Source organism: Pongo abelii, chromosome 7 (assembly GCF_028885655.2).
Source record: "Pongo abelii isolate AG06213 chromosome 7, NHGRI_mPonAbe1-v2.0_pri, whole genome shotgun sequence".
Classification (NCBI taxonomy): Eukaryota; Metazoa; Chordata; class Mammalia; order Primates; family Hominidae; genus Pongo; species Pongo abelii.
This window is the reverse complement of record NC_071992.2, coordinates 75663253-75679321: the sequence shown is the minus strand read 5'-3', so window position 1 is coordinate 75679321 and position 16069 is coordinate 75663253. Positions and strand designations below refer to the sequence as shown.

The 16069-nt window shown below is 45.1% G+C and overlaps 1 protein-coding gene across 6 annotated transcripts in view; it reads right to left on the bottom strand.

Annotated features, from left to right (window-relative positions):
- CHD7 (chromodomain helicase DNA binding protein 7) overlaps positions 1–15015 on the bottom strand; it is a 187821-nt gene extending 172806 nt beyond the window's left edge. For 4 of the 6 annotated variants that reach the window (XM_024251193.3, XM_024251195.3, XM_024251194.3 and 1 more), the window contains exon 1: positions 14909–15015. The gene's annotated coding sequence lies outside the window, so the exon portion shown is untranslated. Of the gene's footprint in view, positions 1–13756; positions 13867–14203; positions 14310–14908 lie in introns of those variants that run through there. The other 2 variants (XM_054561648.2, XM_054561649.2) reach the window with 2 other exon arrangements.
- Between the last annotated feature and the right edge of the window lie 1054 nt (positions 15016–16069).

Here is a 16069-nt window from a genome sequence, read left to right as displayed (position 1 = left end):
AAAAGTTCACGCTTATGAGTATGGATAGGCCCAGCTTTCTGAAACCCACCCGAGGGCCCACTGACAAGGCAGGTGACTGCTCTGATGTTTGTGCCACCAAATGGTTCCATGGTGCTGGCATGACACTCTACAGGACAGTTCCCCACGGGGACTCACAGGAGCAAGCAGCTCCTCCCCAAAAGGCCTTCAGCTGCTAGTTGGATCACTTTCCCTTGGATATAACATTATGCTATTGACATTGTTGTGCTAACCTACAAAAGCACTGGGCTAACCCACGGTGTCCCGCCAGTGCCTAACCATAATAAAGCTACCATGGGAAAATGTGTTCCAATCAGACGTCAGGAATGTGGTAATGGGTTTGAGCAGGCCAGAATAACTCACCTCCTCTTCCCACCCACATTCTAATCCAGCTGGGAGAGGGCTGAGCAGGGGCTAGCACCTCGGTCACTGAGGAGGCCAGGGAAGGACAGGCCACAGGCACAGGGCAAACTTGCCCTGCCCAAGACAGGGAGCCTGGACACTAAACTGTTGGGGCTCAGCAGCAACAGAGGTCTTGCCTGTGGAAGGCATCCCACAAGCCCTGCCAGAGGAGCCGAGCTGCAGGGGGGACCCTCTCTCTGCAGGTGCCCCAAGGAAGGCTGAGCGGCAGGAGCAATGGGGTGGCAAGGTCTGAAGGGCGCAGCAGACAGACAGGGACTTGTTCCACAGGAGAGCAGGAAGGAAGCAAGGAAAGGGTCCCCCTAACATGGGTCTTTGCTGTACTCTCCCCACCCGTGCCAGTTGACAGTGACCATAATGACCTAGCAGGCTTGGGACCGCGTTCTGACCGCCAAGGGGGTGTCGGGGAGGGCACAACATAGTGGAGGGAACAAAGATGCCAACAGGCCAGGACACAGGAAGTGGAGTCTGGAGCAGCCCATCAGCTGGGTCGCCAGGACCTGATACCACCAGTGCAGACTTGCAGTGCAGAGCTTAAGTTCAAGAGAAAGGGCTGGGCTTGAAGTTTCACACTTTTCTTTCGTGCTTTTGCAGGAAGAAGGAGTTGTTATGATGACTTTGGTTTAAACAGATTGGGAACATTAAGGATAGGAGTTTGGGGGAGATAAGAGAAATAAGAATACAGACGTAGGAGGTAGTAGCAAATGAGTTTGCTGTGGGCCTGAACTAGACCCAGAGGATGCCAGGATCAAACCCCTGAGAACAGGCTATATTTAGAGGGTAGGAAGAAAAGGAATAAGGAACTGAGGCAGCATGAAAGGGAAAGCTCAGGACCCTAATGACGCCTTGGGCCAAGGTCCAGGATAACCTGAGGTGTCAGGAAGAGGGGTGGTCAGTATGGCCTCTATCCAAAAGGGAGGGGAATGGGGGAAGGGCCAGGAAAAAAGCTGCCTTATGTGCTTCCTTTATGCCTTTCATATAAGCATCCTGTCTTACACAAAATTATGCTAACAAGTCCTCCAAGAAAGCACTAACCTACTCACTAAATTACCTTTTAAGATGATTCTCATTTTAAATGTATTATATGCATGTGGAAATAACACTGGCTTGAAATGGTTGCCCCAAAATAGTTACTGTAGCTTAATAAACCTATTAGCTTTGCAGACATCTACCATTTAAACCAGAACTATATACAAAACAAGCTTTTAACTACTCAGTGGTAGAAATGAAAATAAAATTTAACAAATAAATACAAAGCAATCTATCTTCTACCCTTTTAGCACCACCTTTAAAGACTATGGTTTCAAACTCTTAATCAGTCATCCATCTTCACCTTTATAGTAATTAGTGTGTCACACAGCAGCCACATTCAGTTACATGTAAGAGAATAACATAACTTGCAATATTCCAAAATATACTGTAAGAATTTTTGCAATTCTTATCATATGAATGATGGACAAGCATATTCCTTGCCATTTTCTAAACTTTTCATATTTCCAAAGTACGTTCATTGCATAACATATTGGTCTAACCACATTGCTTCACAAGTTTCAGAGTACATCAGAAGCACCTTGATAAAAATTCAGATTCTAGATGACCCAGGGAGATTTAATTTAATAAATCTGGTGTGGAGTTGAGGAATCTGCATTTTTAACAAGCACCCTAAGTGACTGTCTAATTCTAACTCCCAATAAATATCTATTTTTTCAGGCATTCTAAACTTACCAGATAAACTTTTTACAAATTCCACAGGGTCTTTAAAATAATCTAAAACAAACCCATTTTACGAGTTTCTTGGAGAAAACAGGTAAGAAAGTTACCTTGGTCCAGCTCACTATTCTAATCTTCCTTAAAGACCAATGGATGCATTATTTCTGCAAAACAACTCTGTACCTTCTTAATCCTGGTGAGGTGGAAGGGAGGAGTGGGTAAGAACATTAGCTGCAGGACTGAGGCAGAAGCCCAGGCTCAGAGACAATCATTCCCTCCTCCCCATGCAACTCAAGTACCGACTACGACTTTACTTTTTCTGCCTGGGGGATAATGGACAAGCACCTTCTAAGCACCTGTCTCAAAACAGTGAGAAAAGGGGGATGGGGGTTCCGTACACGAAGTAGAGTATCAGGAGAGTAAAAGATGCACAAGTAAACTGTATAAATATATGAATTAATGCTTTAATGCCTTGAATAAAAAGACTCGTTTTTCTTACCTCTCGCCTAGTATTAGGTGAAACAAGTCAAATCACTCACTAGATCAACAGCAGGCTGAAGCAGTGTTATAAAGAAGAGTCATGTTACAGGTTTGCCAAATAAAGACACTATTATTGTTGATATTATTATGGTAGTGATCCATAAAGAATAATGTCGGCTGGGCACAAACACCTGTAATCCCAGCACTGTGGGAGACCGAGGTGGATCAGCTGAGGTGAGGAGTTCGAGACCAGCCTAGCCAACATGGCGAAACCCTATCTCTACTAAAAATATAAAGATTAGCCAGGAGTGGTGGCACACACCTGTAATCCCAGCTACTCGGGAGGCTGAGGCACAAGAATTGCTTGAACCCAGAAGATGGAGGTGGGCAGTGAGCCGAGATCACGCCACTGCACTCCAGCCTGGGAGACAGAGCAAGACTCCGTCAAAAAGAAAGAAAGAAAGAAAACAAAGAAAGATGCCAATGACATGGGCAGCTCCCTGACCTGAAAATACTGAGCTGCAGAAAATGACAGGGAGTCGGCGACTGTCAACCATTCTGCTAGGTATGGCCTGGGTTTTTGTGCCACTCCCATAGCCCAACCATTCACCACACCAAGACAACAGTAAAACAACAACAAAAATGAAAATTGTGGTGCTACGGCAGTGGCACTGCCTGCCAGCCAGCAATTCAGCTATAGCAGTATCACCACCTGTGTGCTCCACAGTGTGGGGAAATTACTTATGTCCTTGAATTGTGTCCTTATTAATGTACTTGACAGCATGTAAGACAGTTTTCCTTATGCTGCTGGCCTTTAGCAGCTAAATGGAAGGCTCTTAGCACCCCAGAGTAGCCACAAAGTTCCCTATAAAACTGGAGGTTTGCTTCATACACCAGCCCAGATGTTTGTTTATTTTTTATTTTTTTTTAATAAGTGGGAACCCTGAAAAGTTAACATACTAAATCTGGTGATAAACACAGCTCTGAAAATTAACACAATTAAGACAAATATTAAAATATTAAGTGCACCAAAAATAGCAAAATTTACATTTTAAGTAGAGGCTTATCATACTCAAGCTAATCAACAGTTTATTCAAAATTGTGAAAAGAAAAAAACTATAAACATGTACAAAATCCAAAAATACACCATCATAGACTATTCGTGTGGGAGAAAGCAGTATTAAGACTTGGGATTTTTTTTTTTTAATCCCCTGGCAAAGGAACATCCACCCACCCTGTAACATATAAGACTACTGATTTATACATTTGAACTCTATATCTATTTGAGAGTATGACTGAGTGTATGACTGTGGAAGACAGTCTGTTGTCCTGTGTGTTCACAGAGGCAGTATGCAAATATTTCACGGAGGCTGCATATTCACACAAGTTAACGCAAATACGAGGAACAAGTACTGTGATCTAGAGCCAAGTGGTATCCTGAGTTTTTTCGAAGACAACTCTAGTCCTGTGCAGCGAGATAAAGATGCTAAGTGAATTACATCTTGGATAAACACTGAGAGAAACTTTGAGGAAGTCAATTCTGTAATAAGCTGAACACTTTGATGTCGGCTACGTCTTGGACTGATAAGTGAAAACAGGGTTGGAGCACTACTAAGTCTTGTAATGAGCATGTGTCTTTCAGGTTGAAAATGTCTCCCATTGATAAGATACAACATCTGAGAAAAGAGGCCTCACTGACTATAATCTGTTAACAGACACCGTTCCGCCTCTCGATTTTTCTCCAGGAGCTGGTGCTAGAAAGTGCAGGTGTGTAAGATCATGATGTTTGTTGTTCCTATCCTTCTAAGACCTAGGTTGTTTTGATGGGACTATCCAAAGCAATTTCTGCAGAGCAGTTAATGCTACAGGCTGTTAAATGAGCCTGTCCTGCTTTGAGTCCCAACACTACTCATTAAAAACTATGATCTTAGACAAATTTATTAAACAACCTCCTCACCTGTAAAATAGCAATTATTGTTCCTACCTCAGCATTTTGACTAATCCTACTTTAGGATTCAGCAAAAATAGTTCATGTAAATAGCTTAGCAAAATGCTAAGTGACACAAACTTTATGCTCCACAAATGTTAGCTACTGACATCAACCCCTTGGAGTCACTGTTCTTTTAAAACTTTTGATATTGATACAGTTGCAAACTTGCAGTAAAGTTAGAATAGTACCAGGATCTCCCATAAATCCACACGTTATCAGTTATTTACTTTTTGACTCATTTATTTTGTTACTCCAAGTCATTTTCAAGTAAAGAAATAGAATAGAATGAAATGAAAATTGTCTATACTCCATCTCTTCCATTTCCCTGCCAATCTGGATAGCAGTGAGATTCTAAGTAGGCTACCCCAGAGCCTTCCCTTTTCTAAGAAACCTTCTTATGTTCTAGTTGCTAATCACAACCCTGACCCCAACCCAAGCCTACTCCCATTTCAGATACCATCTTGTCTCCTCTTTACATGGTAAAGAGAACCTGGGAGGAAGGGACTGAGGAATCAAAGCTTCTGAGATTTGAGAATCTGGAGCTCCTATAGATTTTGAGAACACCCTGTGACCTCTGGTCTAAATCAGAAAACCGTAATATCCCAGAGCTGATCAAACATGCCTACACCACTGATCATCTAGGATAACATCACCCACCATGTTTGGAGAATTGCAGATTTGGGACAAAGAAGAAATGACTGTTTCACTAGAAGGACAGCCATAACTCTGGTAGGAGATGAACATCTTCAGGACAAGAGATTAGCACTCCCTCAAACCTGTCACTTTTAGTACCTGGGATATCTGAATCAACTCTATATAATCAACAAGAGAATTAGGCAAATAACATCTAGTTGCACTGATGGACAAAGGTACATAAAGATGTTATTTTCAAATGTCTTCTCCTGAAGAAAAATGAAAATTGTGTAGCCAGTCACCATTTTAGGCCACTCATTCTTGTCCAGTCATCTGTAGGATTATGGTTTGAGGGACTTTTTAAAACAAAAGTAAAATCAATACATATGATTTGATAAGTTCAATGATTAAACTGAACTAATAAAAATAGTAACTACTCAATGAATATGCCATATGCTATACCAAGTGTGTTAGGTAGAGTATCTCACTTAATCTTCACCATAATCCTGGGCAGTTAGGAGAATTTATTATATCCATTTTTATGATTCACACCCTTATCCATCTGACATCAAAACTCAAATTCTCAGCCGCCTCAGAAGGCAACCTCCACAAGAACAACTCTTCTCCTCATCTCCATGTGAGTAGAAGGGCCTTAAGTGTGAAAGGCAAGGACCTGGTCGTTTTAGGTACAAAGACATCCCATGACATATGGCCCCACAACTACAGCAGGCACCAACAGAGGAAGTACAGAAAAAAATAGCCTGGGCTGGTAAGACACAGCAATAGGTAGCATCACAGCATGGCATGGATATTTTTAACACACCTTTGTCTATTAAGACAGCAACAATGCAAGCTCCAGAGCTGGTCTAGGTGGCAACAGCAGCACGATGCTTATGTACACAGATTGTGGAGTCTAGCTCATCTGGATTCAAATTCCTCCTCCACCACGTGCTAGAAATGTATGGCCCTGGGTAATTTAACTTCTCATCCCTTTTAGTCTCCTCATCTGTAAAACAGGGATAATAATTCTACCTATTACCTAGAGTTGCTTTGATGAGGAAATGAAATGATCCATGACAACACTCAGCTGGGTAACTACCCAACTGGAAATAACAGCCAGTCATTATGGTTATTACTGTTATTTTTAATATTGTTTTATTATTTCTGCACTATTTTACTTGATTGGCCCAACATATACTTAAGGGTGGGGTACACTGTTAATCAAGATTTTGAAATTCTCAAGATGAATATGCATGATTTTTCTTGCAAGATCGGTACACTTGCGATTAATGAAAGCAAAATTTCAAGCACAAACGAGGCCAAGTATACAAGAACATAAAACACTTTAACAAAAACTTTTAAAAAATTATTTAAGGATGTGGGCTTAACAATTTCAATATAGTGCCAGTTCTAACCATAAATAATTGCTAGGCTTATACACTTCAAAATACATCACCAACTGGGGTATTTTTTTTAATCATATTCCTGTGCTCAAACTGATTTTATTATTCACTTAGTATGCTAGCAAGCACTGCCTTGGAAACTAAAGGCATGCTTATAATTCTTCAAGGGACTTCTCACTATTTGACTGCTTAGTATTATGTTAAAGATGTTTAATAGTTTTTAGGTGTGTTGAAATAATATGCACATTTGCTAATTATGTTTTAAATATCAACAGATTTCTAAAATGTTGATGTAACACGGCACAGTGGTGCATGCCAGTAATCCCAGCTACTTGGGAGGCTGAGGCAGGAAAAGCCTTTGAGCTCAGAAATTAGAATCCAGCCTGGACAGTATTGTAAGATCCCATCACGAAAACGAAACAAAACAAAAATGGAAAACAAATAGAATGTTTGTGGTTTCTTTCAAAATGATGAAAAGAGGACACAGTGGCCTCTAAAAAGTTAAAGTAGTTCCCCAAACTTGCTGCAGAACTAGAAAGAAAATTAACTACTAAGGTGCCATGTACCCTTTTTTAGACATACTGCAAATATGGTATAGAAATCTGACTGTTTTACACTGAGGATACTAGGGAAAGGAAGTGATGTGTCCAAACTAACACATGTGTCTAATTCCATGCCCTTCCCTACACAAAGGCTACGTGTGGAAACCCAGGTCGCACATGGTCCCTGCTCAGCAGCAGATGGCTATTTGCCCAACCTCATCCTGATGAAATACATAGTGGAAAACTCAAATCCACCACATGACCTCTGCTGCCTCCTCAGCCACTGCAGATGCCAGGAGAGAAGGCAGGCCCCGAAGAAGCATCCCCTCTATTCTTCCATTAAAGCCACATCCACAGGGGCCTGCATGTGCCTTTCCATTCGATGTCTACACCTCTTAGAAATGATCTCTTACACCCTAAGAATACACTGCTGGATGGACCTAATGACAGAATGTATTTTAAAGGGGTTTTTTTTTTTTTAAGAAAAACTGGCAAGTTGAAGAAATAGTATTAGATATAAATTGCCACAGAGTAGTTGGCACAAGCCCATCTGAAGCTGAAGTTAGTGCACCAAGTTTTCCTGCCATTCCACACGTGGAAACATTACTTCTCCAGAATTTAAGCTTATTCAAATAATCACTCAAAACTACTGCAGGTGAAGGTAAACTTTCACATGAAGCATGTCCCTACAAACAACGCAAGACAGGAAGGAACCCAGAAGACTTGACTGAGTCACAATGGCCACCAGAAAGGCCCATGAGGAACACACAATGACAATAAAAGTATCTTTGAAACAGACCCCTAATTAAAGACACTGAGTCCCAGGAAGGTTATCTTTATGCATACAGGAACAAAATTTGATCTATAACAAAAAGGATAACATTATCACCCATATTACCTGGCAAACACAAAAATACAAATACTTCCCTAAAAAAGCTTCAAAATTACTGTCCCGTATTTTCATAATTTATCTTATATAACATTAACGTCAGCAATTCAGAAGCTTTTCTGGGTGTAACAGCATCGCTCATTTGCCACCAGCAACCATGCTTTACAATCTACTTTTCATAATAACCGAACAAAGTAACTTTGAAGGTAATTTACTTATTAAACTGGTTTATACATACTCCACTAAAAACCAGGTAAGTATTCTGATAAACATTGGTATTCTTCTCCACATTTATTTAAATAATGTATTCACTCCTTCCTTGCTTCTGTATGACTACAACCATCTTCTAAAATACAACTCTCTCCGAGGGAGACTGCAGCCCTGAGAACATGGGGGACCTGCCACCCACGTGCCGGGAACCCAAAGACCTTGCCCTAATATGTGACTAGCAACAGAAAGCAGCCTCCATAAGGGGAGATACAGAAGAACAAAATGTGCCAAGGTCTGGTTACCACAGGATTCTACGCTCAACCTGGAATGAGCAAACTCCTACAAAGTGCTATGTATCAGGCAAGTAACAAGCAAAGTGCTATGTATTCAGCAAGTAAGGCTTCCCTCCCCTCTTCCATTTCACTGAACCCATTCACATTCCTTGATGGACTCCCCACGTCCAACATCTTTTGGTTAAAGCTAGCAGATTACTTTTTTTAAAGTTCTGGAATGCCGCTAGCAATGCAAACGATAAAACAACGTTATCATGGTCCATTATCAGCTACTTCAATCATATGCTACAAAAACTCATGAGCTTCCTTCTCAAATCTTCGGCAAATCTGATTCTTGCCTCTGTGAATAGGATCAATAGCCAACCAGCCCACCAGGGAACATGCTAGAAACCTATATGCCCTGAGATCTCCCTCTTGAGAGCGCGTGTATCCCCAAGTCCTATTCGTTGAAACTGTTAAATATCTCTCAAATCTGTCCATTTCTCTCCATCCCCATGGCCACCACCAATCTAGTCCAAATCATTGTGATTTCCCCATCCCACAGAACACAACAAAAGCAGGCAGGATATTGTCTGCAACCTACTGTCCTCTCAGCACCCACCAATTCAATCTTCTTCAAAACACAACTCTGCTCGTGTCAAATGCTGCTTAACACTCATCAGTGGTTCCTACTGCTTTTTTCAAAAATCCGAAATTCGATATCCTGGAAGCCCTGACCAAGTTGGATACTGCCTGCCTCGAGTCTCATCTTGCAGTTGAGTGCCTCAAACATACAGCCTCACTGCAGGTGAGGGGCACTGCCTGAAGTGCCCTCACCCCTTCTTCTACCATCATACAGATGGCAATGCTAAAGCCACTTCCTAAGGGGTAATACCCCACCCAACTGACGGAATCCCCAAGTCTTAAGCTCTCACTCCTCCTGGCACCCACTGCATCACACCTATGACCTTACAGTAGCTCTAGTTTTTGTGTGAGTTTACCATGTCTTCTCATGTCATCACTATATTGCCAATTCATAGCATTGCATCTTTCAGGTAGCAGGTACCCAACAAACAGCCGAATCAGTGAGGAAAACCACAGATGAAACAGGAAGACTAATCACAGTCCAGATTCTGTGGCCATGAAAGCCAATCCTGACATGCACAGAGGAAGCAAGGCTCAAAGGGTCACTTTAAAAAGTGCCTTAGATTCCACATTAGCATAAGCAAACAAGCCTGAGAGTGAATCAGCCTGTACTGACAAGTTAAGTTTCTTCATAAATATCTACATTATTTTTTACTTTTAAAAAGACATTTCTAATTTTCAAAGTAAAAGCAGAACAGAAACCCCCAAAAAATCCTCCTCTGAAAAAACAATCATGTTTGCAGTCAGTCACCTAACATTAGTTAAAACGCAACAGGAATCTAGTTATGGTGATCAATACATGCATCTAAAGTGAAAACAGTTGTCGAATCTTGAAATAATTATCTCTGCATTTTTTCTAAATGGATAATCACAATTTAAAAAAAAAACCCTCCAAAAACAGAAGCAAATTATTGTTGGTTTAGGAACACCTTTAAGAGTTATGTTGTCCTATGCTGTAGGATTCTAAAGCCTAAAGGTACTTTTGAGTCAGAACATGAGCAAGAGCTGTACTCTTCCAGAGCCAACAAAGACAAGGCCAGCACCCCTCCTGCACCCGCACGATGCTAGGCACCAGGAAGACAACTGTAACTGAGATAAGCTCTGCAACAGTGGGTGGCCAGTCAGAAGCAGTTCATTAAATTAATCTCTCTGGGCTTTAGTTTCTTCATCTGTAAAATGAGAAAGTTCAACTAGCTCTCTAAGGTCCTCACACTCTAAATATCCAATCATTCTCTAATGAGTATAAAATGAATTTTTATTTGACAATATCATTACAACTTCCTGTTTCTATTTCTTCTTTTTATCATGCAGATGTGATTTCATTTACAATTTTTAATCTATTGACAAAAATAAAATATGGACACCTAGTCATGGCGTTTTAAATTACCTTCCTAGCGCTTAACAACCACCATAATCAGCCAAGGACCTCTGCCATCACTGCAACCTGAGTGATAACCAAATTGATATAAATCATTCCATCTTTGTATTTTTTGTAGAAAAACTAAGCGATTATTGATTCTCAATTTCTTTTATATTTTAACATCAGTCACCTTCGAATGTCAACAATTTTTTTAAAGACTAAATAATAAAGTTTTATAGAGAAAGGGGAAAATAGTATCTCCTGAACTAATGAATCTATAATGGTTTTGGAAACCTGTCTAGAAAAATGCTAAATTCTGAATTTCCAATCGCATGAAAAGAACAAATCTTTTTTAAGATACACAAATATGCCCACATGAGTGAACAAGACAATTGAAAGGGTCCCATAGAGCCAATATATTGCTGACATCATCTTAATATCACCTAAGATGTTCCTTCTCCATCCTTTTTGGTGATTTTAGCTATGTGACTATGTGCTTACTTTTTACATGTAGAAATCATTTGCTGAAAAAGAATCACTGTCTTACAAAGTTGAAGTTTTAAGAGCCATTTGCTCAGACTTGACTAAACATTTTTATTCTTGCAATGCCATATTTATATTAGATGTTTCTAAGATGGCCATGGTGTCTGCTATCAAACCCAAAAGGTTGTATTTAGTTAATGAAAGATGAAAGATAACTATTACTTATAAGTTTATCTTAAAAGTCAAATGTGAATATTTGTTTACCTATAGAACTGCTATTAGACGGTACACTCCCTGAGGGAAAGTACTGCCTTTTATTGTTTTAACCATGGAAGGCTTGCCAAGGTTTGCTGAATCAAAATTAACTAAAGGCATGGTGACTGTGTGGCAAGCAAACTTTTTCAAGCATATGGAATACAATGCTGTAATCTTAGGTTTGAAAGAACTACACTAACTTGGCACTTACATTGCTTTTATGGGTTACACAGCAGGCACACAGAAGCATTTACAGTGTATTCTCTCATAACAAAATATTTCTGTTATTTTGACCTAACTGCTTAAAAACTATAACATGTTATTGACTTCGCATCTGTATGAAGAAACGGTTGTAACATTTCCTTGATGTTACTGTATTTAAAAGGTACTCTTCATGGGTATTCATTTTAACTCAATAAAAGTAAGGCTAACCTAGAAACAAGACTCATTATGAAAAAAGTTTAGGAAATGTTCCTGTAAGTTGAACTGATTAAAAACTAGACCAAATACTGGTGAATCTATGAAAGTACTATTTTCAAACTAAGTTACTGAATACGTTGTTATAAATTTGACTTCTATATTTTCAACTTGGGAAAAAAAGTTATTTCTTTCCTTGAAAGAGGAAAATATTTGGGTTTTTAAACATTACCGATACAACCACTCTATCATTCCTGTATTGTGCCTTCCATGTTAAAACATATAAAAGAAAGTAATTTTTTTAAAAAACTAATTTAAAAATAAGGCCATTGATTAAACGAATATAATAATTTAAAACTCATATACCAGTCTTTTAAAATTATAATTCATTTCTTATCTGAAAACTCATTTGAATCGCGAAAGCATAAACCCAGGATACAATTCAACATGGTTCAATTTGGTCACTCTAACAGGAGAAAAAATTAGAAAATATAAAGAGAATAAAACCCACAGTGCTGGAAAACAATCCCAATTCTTGAGTACCAGGATAAGGAAATTCACCTGTTACAAGCCTGACAAAAATCCATTATGTCCTTTTATCAGCAGATTACCAAAAAAGAGAATGCCATATTTCCACTATTGGGCAAAATAAGAAAATTTAGCTTCTAAAATTTGCTGCTCAAGCCTTTACCCATTTCCAAATTATTTTACTTTATAACTTTTTTCTACAAGACAGATTTTTCAGGGAAAATAAACTTTTCCTGAGCAAACTGGAAGACATAAAATGTCTCCTACTTATTACCTAGAAAGGCAAACCAAGTCCTACTCCATGCCCCAAGCATCTAGCTTTCAGCCTCTTTATTATCATTGTCAATGAATGGGCCCCAGTCAAATGAAAGCTGCCATTTTAGGGTAAAGACTGGAGGGCTTCTGTTGTGCAACAGCAAGACAAAAACACTGCGCGACAGATGTACTCTGGGGGCTGGGAGAAGGATTCAACTTCGTAAAATCACTGCTCAAGTTATTTCTGAAATAGGAATTACCTTGTACTTAGACATTACTGCAATCTAAACGTAATTATAACTGGGATAAATCAGGTAACCATGCTGCTAAAGTCACAGTCACTAAGATATTTTTTGTCATCCTTAGACAAGATCAGTGAAGAAATAAAGACACGTATTTTGTTTCCTCTTTGATTACTACGTATACTGAGTACTCCCTCCCTTACCGAGAGAGAACTGGGGTGAAATAACACTCAACCCCTTAGAAAGGTATCGCCCACTGCAAAGACGGCTTAAATTAAAATTTTTAGAAAATAAAAAATCAGGGCCTCACAAAATCCTTTAAAAATAAATTAAGACATGTAAGGTATTCCAGAAATTAAGCCCCCAAAAGAGACACTTTTTAAGATAAGTTATTTAAATCGATTTCTAGATAATATACAATGGGAAACTAAAAAGTATACTTAGCAAGTGGAGCGCTGGATAGTGTATCTAATTCTAGCAATTCAAAAGGAAACTCTCTCCATGTGGGTTGCTACTTTTCTTTTGTCCATTGTCTGTTCAGAAGAGGGGGAAAAAAACTAGTTTAAACCAAGGCGTGAGCAGTCTCTAAAAGTGACCTCCAGGAAAAGAGTCCGACCCATAGCAGGAGCACTCTCCGCGCCGCTCGCTTCACGGGGGCGCTCACAAAGCGGGCGGCCGGCCGGGAGTTTGGGGTGCGCTCCCACGGCTCCGGGCTCCTCGAGGCAGAGCCATCCGGAGAAAGGCGGCTCGGTAATGATGGCTGCTCGGGGCCGGCGGCTCCTTCCCCAGAGCCTCCCGACCAGCGCCCCCACCCCCGCCCGGGATACGCCGTCGCCCCCCTCCAGCGACCTCGCCAGCCCCGCGCCGCCGCGCCCGCCCCGCACCGCAGCCCAGCCGGTGCCTGCGCCCCCGCCCGAGCCCCGCGCCCCCAGCGAGCCCAATCCCCGGTGCGAACCAAACAAACAACGCGTCCCCCACCGCCCTCCTTTCCTCTCCCCGCTGACCGCTTGGCCTCCAGCCACCTCGGCCGTTCACGCTCCAAGCCGCGGCTCTCTGCGAGGGCAGAGCGCACCCGGGTCACCTCGGGGGCCACCTGGTGACCACCCCCCACTAGCGCTGACCCCCGGCGGGTTGGGGGGCGGGGGAGCCGAGTTGCGTTGGAAGGTTAAAGTCGCTATTATGCAGCTGCCGCCGCCGGCGGCCCGGCCAGCCCGACAAGGTGGGGTCCCCTCCTCGCCGCGCCTCCCGGCGCTCGCCCCGGCCCCGCTCCCTTTCTTCTCCTCCTAGCGCACTTGGGAGCCGCCGGGGAGCCCCAGGAGCCCCCAACTCCGGGCTCGCAACTCCGCGCCCGCGACCGGCACTAGCTGAGCACGGGACGCCTCCCGCGCCGCGTGTTCGCGCTGCCCCCGCCCCACGCGGCGCCCCGCGCACTTTCCCCGCCGCCGACCCACCTCGCTCGGTGGCGGTCCCCGCGCGGGCTGGCGCCGCCACGTCGGGAGGGACGCACTTTGTTCGCGCCGGTGCGGCCGCAGCTCCCGGCGAGCGCGGCGTGGTCGGTCCGGAGCGGGGGGCGGGGGCGGGAGGCGGGGGTCGCCGCCGTCCCCGAGCCGCCGCCGCCGCTGCTCAGCCACCCCGCGCCCGCGCGCCCATCGCCCGCTCGCACTTGAGTTGGAGCCCAACTTTTCCTCCTTCCTTTTTCTCTCGAATGGAGCCGGCAACTCGTGCTCGGCGCCGGCGGGAGGAAACGCGCTCGCGCTCCCCCGCGCGCAGACACGCTCCCTCCTGTCCCCCATACCCCCCCCCACGCCGGCAGCACAACAAAAAGCCATTTACATGCGAGGAAGTGACCCTCGGCCGCACCGCGCGCCCCCGCCGCCGCCGGCCCCGCGGACGCAGGCAAAAGTTGGGGCGCCGGGCGGCGCTCGGGGCGCGGGTTCGGGCCCCGCGGGCGGCGACGCCGGCGACACTGCGCGGGCGGCGCTGCGCTCCTGCGCTGGCCCCGGCCCCCTCCCGCCCTCGCCCCTCGCCCCTCGCCCCGCACACGCCCAACTCCTCGCTCCCAACTCCTCGCGCGGCCCCGGCCCCGGCCCGGAGCGATTTCCTGCCGCCGCCACCGCCGCCCCTCCCGGGGGCGCCGGGCGAACTCTCGCGCTCACCGGGTCGGTCGGGCTCCTCCGCTGCCTAGTGCCGAGGGTAAAACAAAACGCAGGGCGGGCTCCGGAGTTGGCTCGGCAGCTGCGGCCAGGGCGCTGAATCCACGGGCACGGAGTTGGCCGGGGGCGAACGGGGCTCTGGTGAGTTTCAGGGTCTCCGGGTCCCCGGGCCGCCTCCTCCGCGGAGCTCCTTTGTGTAATTTCACTCGATTCAAGTTTAATCCGATAGTTCCCGAGCACGAGCGCGTCCGCACCACCACGGCTCAACCCCCGCGCCGCCGCCGCTGCCGCCGCCGCCGCCGCCGCCGCCGCGGCCCCAGCACGCCAGCGCCTGCGCGCGTCCGGCACGCCGCGCGCACCCGAGGCCGCGGGGCCGCGCGCGCCCGCCGCCGGCTCCCTCCGGGCCGCGCCGCGCCCGCGCCCGCGCCCGCGCGCCGCCACCTGACGTCAGGCGCGCCTGGCATAATTTATGCAAGAATTCGGCCGGGGTGGCGGAGGCCGAGGGAGAGGCCGAGAGAAAAGGGGCGGCGCGGAGCTGCAGGGCCGCGGGCCGCAAGGGCGGGCCGGGCGCCACTTCCCGTCCCCTGGCGGGCGCCGGCGCTGCAGGCGGGTCTCCCCGCCGGCCGGTGCGCTGCTGCCGCGCAGCCTTCCTTGCCCGGCTGCTCGGAGCGCTCGGCCGCGCCGCCCGGGCGCGGGCTGAAGGGGCTGCTGCCACGTCTCCCGCGCGGCACCTTCCCGGAGCCGGGTGCGCCGCCCCGGGGCAGGAAGCGGGGCTCCGCGAGGGCTGCGACCCTCCTGGCCGCGGCGAAGGGTTTCCAACGCTGCGCGGCCGGCGGCGGCCGGGGGTGACTGGCCGTCTCTGCAGTAATTATCCTTCAACTTGAAATTATTTTCCCACATGAAATTATTCGGAAGGGACAGTTCTATTCCAGATGGGTTCGTGCCTGCTTCTCCACATCGCTTTTCCCACCTCTTCGTGGATAGGACACCGGATCCACTACTTAATCAAAAAGTTTAACTAGATGGCATTGATTTTGTCGAATTTGTTACCATACCAAAAAAGAGAGAGAAGGCAGAGAGCTCAATGATTATGAAACAAAGAAATAGGATGCATGCCCATTATTAAACGTGTCGGGACTAGAATGTTTTACTCATTCTTTGGCC